Source organism: Acipenser ruthenus, chromosome 4 (genome assembly GCF_902713425.1).
Source record: "Acipenser ruthenus chromosome 4, fAciRut3.2 maternal haplotype, whole genome shotgun sequence".
Lineage (NCBI taxonomy): Eukaryota > Metazoa > Chordata > Actinopteri > Acipenseriformes > Acipenseridae > Acipenser > Acipenser ruthenus.
This window is the reverse complement of record NC_081192.1, coordinates 58,345,407-58,354,640: the sequence shown is the minus strand read 5'-3', so window position 1 is coordinate 58,354,640 and position 9,234 is coordinate 58,345,407. Positions and strand designations below refer to the sequence as shown.

General features: G+C 41.7%; 1 pseudogene; it reads left to right on the top strand.

The window, feature by feature from the left end:
• The first annotated feature begins 1,496 nt into the window (after positions 1-1,496).
• Positions 1,497-3,767, top strand: LOC117972239 (general transcription factor II-I repeat domain-containing protein 2-like; annotated as a pseudogene).
• The last annotated feature ends 5,467 nt before the right edge of the window (positions 3,768-9,234 follow it).

Here is a 9,234-nt window from a genome sequence, read left to right as displayed (position 1 = left end):
AACCCTTTGCGGTCCATTTACTAAATGCGCGTCAGGCACGCCAGGTCTAATTTATTTTCACACGCGCAGTTAATTTTAGACGCGCTGTTTAAAAGTATTTTTCACAGTCAAATGGGTTTAAATGGCCCTGCATATCAACAAAGCACTCACTAGGCATCTCCAGCCCCGCCCCACCCTTTGGTTCGCTATAGCTTTCACCTATGTAAGAAATAAATAATAATAGTCGTACATACCGATCAATCATCTCCTGATCACTCGTTTTATCACCAAACTCCTCAATAATGCGATCCAAGTCATTATTTTATTACTATAACATCTCAAAAAAGCTCTGCAAATGTCCGTGTTCTCTGTGCGCTGACTTACTATCAGCCAGCTTGTTTACTTACGACCACCCCGTTATCTGATGCCAGGGCCATGTATGACTATTCATGAGATACGGCTTTTTTTTTTTTTTTCCCCCCACCCCCCCGACTTGTCTCGGCTCCTGTTGTTCCCACTCTGCCATTGAATGGTTCTCGACTTTTTCCGGAGAAAAAACGACTAAAACCCGTTTTTTGCGTTTCTATAATGATGTCGGACAGGGTCCGACAATGGACCTGATAGGAATAATTGCAATGGACCGCAAAGTTAAGCATCCTCTTTGCTCACAGTAACAGTCTATCTCACATATGTCAAACTCAAGTGCTTTCCTCATCGCGGGTTCCAGAAGAGAATTTTCCCCATGTATTTCTCCATAGAGGTTCGCAATATCAGCGATTACTGATAATTGAAACCTTGAACCGGTGTAACGTTTACCTTTCGTTGTTAGATACATCATAAGCTATGTAACAGGCCGAAACAGCTCGCAAATTATCAAAGAATTGATAAAAGGTACAACTCTGTGTACGTTATATTCCACAAACGAACTACGTTATCCCTGCAGAAAACAGCTAACTCAGTGTTCAGAGTGTTCAAACATTTTGAGTGGGGTATTAGCTTGATAGCTTTCGCTTCATAGTTAAATAACTAGTTAGTTAGCAATATGTTTACCTTGGATCAACCTTGCTAGTGGGCTAGATCGTTTTTATTATGGTTTTAATTCACCAACACTTCATAAAGTTAGTCTCACACGCAAATCCTGCTCAACACAAATCACCCCCGCTGCGAGTAAACTGACCTCGTCCTCACGGAGCTCCGTCACTCCTCAGGAACTTCAGCTTGTTTTAGGTTGGGAAATGCAGTTCTTTAAGCTAAGACAACGTATTTGGCGATTTCCATTACACAAGAGTGGAACCCGTGGGACAGGAAGTGACATAATACTTCGGCTCTCTATTCACTACAAGTCCAAACATGCACTGCACGCTCTGGCGTGAACCACGGCATATATGCACAATTCACAGGCCTACACTGAGCATTTCCGTTACAGTGCGCTGTGTCACACATACAATTAACTTAAAACCTGTCGCAACACAAATCACTCACTCAACAATAGCTAGCAAGCTAGCCAGCTATCAAAAATGGCTAAAAGGAAAGTGGACAGAGAGGGCAGGTGGGAGATCGAATACATGTTCATGGAGCACAGGGAAAAACCTGTTTGTCTAATCTGCAAAGAGAGTGTATCAGTATTGAAAGATTTTAACGTTCAACGCCACTACGAGACCAAACACAGAGACAAATATGGAGACTTGGATAGAGAGCAAAGACTACAGAAGGTGGCAGAGTTAAAGAAAAGTCTTGAGGGGCTCCCGAGTGGCGCATCCAGTAAAAGCACTCGCTAGAGTGCAGGATGCGCTCTATAGCCTGGACGTCGCTGGTTCGAGTCCAGGCTATTCCACAGCCGACCATGGACGGGAGCTCCAGGGGGCGGCACTCAATTGTCCGAGCGTCGTCCGGGGGGAGGGAGGGTTAGGTCGGCCAGGGTGTCCTCGGCTCCCTGCGCACCAGCGACCCCTGTAGTCTGGCAGAGCGCCTGTGGGCTTGCCTGTAAGCTGCCCAGAGCTGCGTTGTCCTCCGACGCTGTAGCTCTGAGGCGGCTGCACGGTGAGCCTGCAGAGTGTAAAGAAGCGGGCGGCTGACGGCACACGCTTCGGAGGACAGCGTGTGTTCATCTTCGCCCCTCCCGAGTCAGCGCAGGGGTGGTAGCGGTGAGCGGAGCCTAAAAATAATTGGGCATTTCAAATTGGGGAGAAAATCGTAGAACTAAAATTGGCTACATTTTTTTTTTTTTTTTTAAAGAAAAGTCTTGAGCTCCAACAGAATATGTTCACCATGGCAAAATCAGAGTGATGCGGCTTTAAAAGGCAAGTTTCATAGTAGTAGAGGAAATAGCTAAATCAGGCAAGCCCTCCTCCGAGGGTGATTTCATAAAGCGGTGTATGCTTAAAGTTAGCGAGGTAGTGTGTCCAGACAGCATTTGAAAACGTTAGACTCGAGAAATAAAATAGCCGAGAGAGTGGATGAGTTATCTACCAGTCTGCAAGATCAGCTCAGTGAGAAAGCAAAAGACTTAATTGCATACTCACTGGCTGCTGACGAGAGCTCAGACGCTACGGACACAGCTCAGTTGTCAATTTTCATCCGTGGGGTGAATCCCGACCTATTCGTCACTGAAGAGCTTTTGGGTGTCATAGCAATGCATGGCACTACCACAGGGATGGACATTTTTCAACAGGTCAAGAGGTGTCTAGATGAGATGAAAATGGGAGAAATTGGTGGGACTGACAACAGATGGGGCTCCAGCTATGTGTGGTGAAGAGAGTGGGCTGGTAGCGCAGGTGCGAGAGAAGATGCAGGGGGAAAATTGCCCGGGCCAGCTAACATACCACTATCATACACCAAGAGGCGCTTTGTGGCAAAATACTGAAGATGGAACACATAATGAGCATTGTTACAAAAACAGTGAATTTCATCAGGGCCAAGGGATTGAACCACCGCCAGTTTCGGTCACTTCTTGACGAGCTGAATGCCGAATGTGGTGATGTGCCGTACCACACAGAGGTGCGTTGGCTAAGTCAGAGTAAAGTGCTCAAGAGATTTTTTGAGTTGCTTGAGGAAATCGCCCTTTTCATGGAAATGAAGGGGAAAGAAATCAAGGAGCTTCGGGATGAGAGCTGGCTGTGTGACCTTGGTTTCTTATGTGACCTAACAGACCATCTCAGCTCACTGAATGTTAAACTGCAGGGTCACAAACATGTTATTACTGACATGTATGATGCCGTGAAAGCCTTCCAAATGAAACTGCGTTTGTGGGAAAATCACATGCAACAGGGAAACTTTACTCACTTCCCGACATGTCAGACTGCGTCAAACTCGCTTACCAGCACAACTTTACCAAGTGCGGCTCTTGCTGGCAAACTGAGCCTACTGCACACAGATTTCGAAAGAAGATTTGCCAACTTCAAGACGCAGCAGTTCACTTTCGAGATCTTCTCCAATCTCTTTGCAGTGGATGTGGACAGCGTCCCAGTGGAAATCCAAACTGAATTAACCGAGCTACAATGCAACAGTGCACTCAAGGCCAAGTTCGACTCACTTTCGTCCCAGACACGCTACCACAGTTCCGCCTTCAGGCTGCCCGTGTCCTCTCCATGTTTGGAAGCACATACCTATGCGAACAGCTGTTCTCCCTGATGAAGATAAACAAATCCCCTCACAGAAGACGTCTGACGGACAAGCATCTTCAATCCATCCTGAGAGCTGCCTCAACGCAGGATTTTGCCCCCAAGATTGACCAACTTGCCACAAAGAAAAGGTGCCAGGTGTCAGGTTCCACAAGTAGCAGCAAATAGGCCTAGGTAGGACAGCTATTTTTAGTTAAGTTTAAATGCCTGGACAGATATGTTTTATTTATGGTTTTGCAAGTGAACGTCATATGTGATATAAATATATGTTTTAGTTATGTTTAAATGTCTCAAATCCTATCTAAAGTTAGTTTGGCCTGAGTGATTCTGTTACAGCTGTAGATGTACGTTACTAGCTGGCTTTCTTGTAGCTTCGCTACGCTACCGTGTTATGCGCCTGTGTCGTAAAAGGCTTATGTTTTTTTGATGTATTGCCGTTTGTGAATATGTGAGTGTGTGCAAGTGAGATTAAAAACATGAGACACACATCGAAACACTAGTCTACTTCATCTTATTGAAACACAACAGATACATCATACTAACAATAATAAATGGTTCATAAATGGTCGCAGCATTCATATGCACTTTTTTCGGGGGTGGGAGGGCAAAATATTTACATCCGGCCCTCCGCTTCAAATTTGATTTCTCAAAGTGGCCCGCGGTGGAATTGAGTTTGACACCCCTGGTCTATCTGGTAAGGCCCATCTCGTGCCGAAGGTAAGGGCATTTAACATAACGAGAAGAGACTTGCCATATGGTAAAGACCTCTTATGATGGTTCTATTGCTATTATAAAAGGGATAAGATAACAAAATAAGTGTTTCTGTTTTTCTATTATGATTTTATTTAACACTAGTTTTTGTTTCTAATTAACACAAACGTTTCCCTCATTATTCAATGAGTGGTTTGCTCAGAAAGAATTCCATGTGTGCTCTGGCAGCCTTTAGGCTTCAGTATCCCAGCAGTGGACTATGTTGTAAGCCGATCAAAAAAGATCCTGGTCTAAGCTCCCCAGTACAGGCGCTGATTCCATAAAGCGTTGGCTTTAGCAGAAAAAGCTTTATGGTAATCATGTAAAGTGGAACCTCCAAAACGGATGGAAAGATCGAGGATGATTTAAATAGTCATCTAGTTCATGACGGCAATCAGGGTAGACTTCACAAATAATGTCTCTGTAATGGCTGTTTAAATAACCAGGGTTCTGACGATTTTAAAGTGGCAGAAAGATCGCCACTGTTGCAAACAGCGTCAAGTGTGTTAGTGAGTAAAGAGACAAGGTTAATATCCACACCTGATAGAATTTGCTGGCACGGGGAGAGAGAGACGGGTTTTGGGTTCAAGAAGAATGCGTTGTCGGGAGGAGGCAGCGGAACAGCGGTGCTGAGAGAAAATCCGGAGGAAGCCCTGGGAGGAAACAGAGTGTGAGATGAGAAAGATTGAAGGACTGAGGAAGACTCTTGAACAGAGGACAGGATACCGGGAGGGGGGCTACGGGGGCCCACAGTGGACAGAAAAGATGGAGGGAATGAAGTGGGGGCCTGTTGGACACCCACAAGACAGAAAGGAGGGATGAACGGCTGCTGGGGCCGGCTGAACATCCGCCGACAAAAAATGAAAATTTTGAAACCCTAATAAACCCGATTTGGGGGGGTGGGGGCTAAGACACCTGGTATTTACCTATTTCATGGCATTATTTAGAACAGTGATTAAACATAGCTTGAAAGATAACATTCAAGGTTCTTTACCAGAGATTAAGGACCTGGCATTGACAAATCAGGTTAAAGGAAATCTGATTCATTTTCTAATTTAGATTAACAACATACTGTACAGCCAGCAGTCCATGTTTGTCAGCACTGACCTTTAGGGTTCTAAAACCAGATTTATATAACTTTATATAGGGACATTTTTTAAACGTACTGTAATACAATACAGCTGCAGACTGCTTTACTAATTAATTACTAAAAACCTAAAATATATATATTGTAAAATGAAAATGTGGTAAAACAATGGATGGCTTAAGTAAGGGGTTTTAAATATTTGGGAGTTTTATATAGGACAAACATATACCGGAGCACAAGTCAACCTTTGGAGCCTTCTGACTGTCCTTCTCTACAATGACTACTGTAAATAAAATACAACTGTTCAACCTCTTTCTACAAGTAAACAAGGCATTACTAAATTGCAATATTTAAGTGGATCATAACAGCATATGCTATTTTCAATTTGCTTTCTCTAAACGTTTTATGGTAAGCATGTTGTAAACATTGTAGCAAGAACTGTGGTTCAAACAGGTGTTGATGCTGGCTTAATGTTATTATGTTTAACATAATAGCAATCGAATGCATGGCTTCCATTATAGGTGGAATCGGGGGGGGGGGGGTTACAACACATCAATTTAACTGCTCATTCATCTATTTATATTATCTTCTAAACTGTGTTTTCGTGTGATACTAATCAAGATGTAAGCCTTATTTTATCATAAATTACAATGGCTAAACATACTTTAGATTCGTATTTTACAAAACATGAAGACAGTAATACTGCTCTCCCAAAAGTGATGGAGATCTATAGCGTAGCTAAAGTCTAAATAACTGACTACAAGGTTTCTTTTCTTAGCGAAAACTATTTTTTCTTTGCAATTGTCATGAACTGTGTTGAGCACCTGTATAAAGTATCAAACAAACAAAAAGATATTTGAGTGAAACTGAGCTCTTAGTTTGTGCAGAAAAAAAACCACATGTGGAGTTCTCTCTCTCTTGTATTGTTATCTTCTTCCTGTCTGTTCTATTTCCTGTCTCTCTTCCCTTTAAAGCAAAGGCTTTTGGTCATTGTAGTCATTCAATAAACTCTAACTTCTTAACAGAACCTTAAAGAAAGTTACACAAGATGCAGTGGTTCTCAAAGGTCCAAGGTGAGTTTTGAATAGGGTATAGTTAAACACATACAAATATATTTGTACATCAGTGTAAAGGGCAGTATTTATTTATTTTTAAATTTAGAGATGTTGAGTTTAAGGTGATGTGAATGCGTCCAAGTTCAGATTGCAGAAATAGTCTGAGATACGCTAGGCGTTGTGGGATTCAAAGGAAAGGAAAATCTGGGCATTGTAAGTGGTAGGAGAAGCCACAAGAGGAGATGAGAGTACCTAGTGAGCAGGTGTAAAGTGAGAACTTTGTTAAAAGGTACAGAAAGTACAACATGAATATAAATATATTTACCTTTGTATATGTTGCCCTTTGTGAAAGAATGTTTTAAAGTGGCTTGCAGACCCATAGAAGAATAAACAAGTAGAAAATAGCCCCTCATTGTTTTGTATTATTTATTGTTTAAATACCTTGTGAGAATGCGTGCCTGTCAGCTACTGATTATTTAACTAGCTGACAGTCACGCAGAATTAGTAAATCCGTGCAGAATGTGACCGATAGATAATATAATATTGTTAGCCGGTTAATCCCACCAATATAAAAAGACCTGCAGCTTTGGCTGCATGGTGATGAAAGTGTTCGAGAGGCGGAACGAGTCGGGTGGTGAAGTAAAGTAAAACTTTAAAGTGAATAGAAAACAATTGCTAAAACGTGCTGGGTCTACACCAGCACGGTACTAACTTTTTTTGTTCCGTCTGTTTGTTTTGGCCAACATGCCCTTTTGTTTTGTGAGTCTGTTTGTTCTGTTTTGTAAAACTGTCTGACGTCACCCCTGCAGCCATCCTTGTCACACGCTTCTTTCTTGGTACTGTGTGCAATGTTTTTGTGTTGTGTGCAAAAGTTGTGACTGTCAGGTGCTGATAGCCTTGAGAATTGCTTGTCAGTAGAAAATTACTGTTTCTAACTTGTTATATTTTGGATGTTAGCTAGCTATTGTTATGTTATGTTATCTTGGGTGTTTGTTTCCCCAGCTATTAGCCATTGTTCGTAGGAGAAGTCACTGTTGACTCAACGCCCAGACTTGTGGCCTTGCCGATCTCCCTGTTTTTCTCAAGAATATGCAACTTTAGATGATTTTCCCCACTGCTCCCACTTCCTCAGCTAATCTTTCTGAACTAAAAGAGTGTAGGAGATATGAGTTTTAGCCACTTCCAAATGCATAACATTTGCACTGTAAAACCAAGTATGTACTGTTATTTCTCTTTTCCATGTTACAACAGTGAGTTCTTTAACGTCTCACTGCCTTTCTGTTCCTGTAGCCTGCACTAATGAACGCACAAGTTATTTCCTGCCAGAGGAAAAAAATAAATAAAAATAAGGTCCTGCACAATTATCCCTGTACAGTCTGCCCCGTCTTTGAGCGGGACAGCCAGGGTTCCAGCTACCATTCATTGCTGGAAAGCTGAGATTCTAAGCTTTCCAACGATACTGCCCTTTTCAGTCTAGCTGCTACAATGACTGAGCAATCGACTCAAAACAAAACCAAAGCTGTGAACTATGTTACATGATGAGGGGCTTAACTTCAGGTGATCATAGATCCGGCTAGGAGTACCGCATATGCACATTGAATAAGTCATTGGAAAGCCCAGTCTGTACTTTTAAACAAGCAATGTAGGTAGGTAATATGCACGTAACCATCCCGAAATCAATGGGGTTGAGTGTAAAGAATATTTTTTTTCCTTTTAGACACTTCATATGTTTATTTTTTATCTGTTTGCGACTAGGCGCGTTGCATAAAAAAAAGCGATACCGGTATAATTCTTTACCCCTCATATTTTTTATTGTCTTTAAAAAAATACTGATACAACTATGATACCATAACAGTCGATCTGCCACGTTCTCCATTTCGCATTGAATAACAGTTTTCAAGAACACTGTCTGGAATCTAAATACTGTCTTCTTACAAAAGTTCTGCAGTTAGGTGGGATGTTGTCTGAGGCACCACTAGCTATCCCATGACTTTCGTGCATGCTCAGAACAAGCATCATTACATGACAGTACACCAGAGACACAGGGGAGGTTGGCCTCCTCTGTGAAAAAAAAGAATGCAATCATCCAATAAAAACCTATTTCTAAGGTCAGGTGACTTGGCATGATGATGAAGATTGATATTTTTGGGGAGGCACTGCCTCTCATGCCTCCTCTAAGGAGTCTCTACTGGCAACAATATATATATTTGCCAAATTTAGAAATGAAGATCCTGACAATGCGCAATTACAACACGCATTTATAAAGTCATAAATCATTATTTACTTTGGCAAATAAGTGCTAAATAAATAATAAGAGAATTCAAAAAAATATTATAAAAATAGCACAATAAATAAAATAAAAATAATGTTACTTACAACTCCAATGAGGAATTGATTCCCTGCGAAATCACCTCCTGCTCTTTGTCAGATGACAGCAAATCATTGTCAGAATTGTCCCTTTGTGACTGGTGAAAAAGCATGTCTGACACTTCTGCTGTAAATTGCTGTCCCGAAGAGCCAGCTTTTGTTTTCTGGGTTTGTTTTGAAGACATGTTTTCAAAATAACCAACTAAGTTATCGGTGCTGTGTATGTGCAGTCTCACTGAACTCCGTTGTTCGCTTTCCTGTATATTCCTTATATGGCATCCTATGATGTCTTGGTTAGGCTTGATGAATAGTGAAGCCTTGTCTTTCAAACAGGTCGATTTCTGATGTTCCTACCCTGAGCTATTGAAAGTAATAT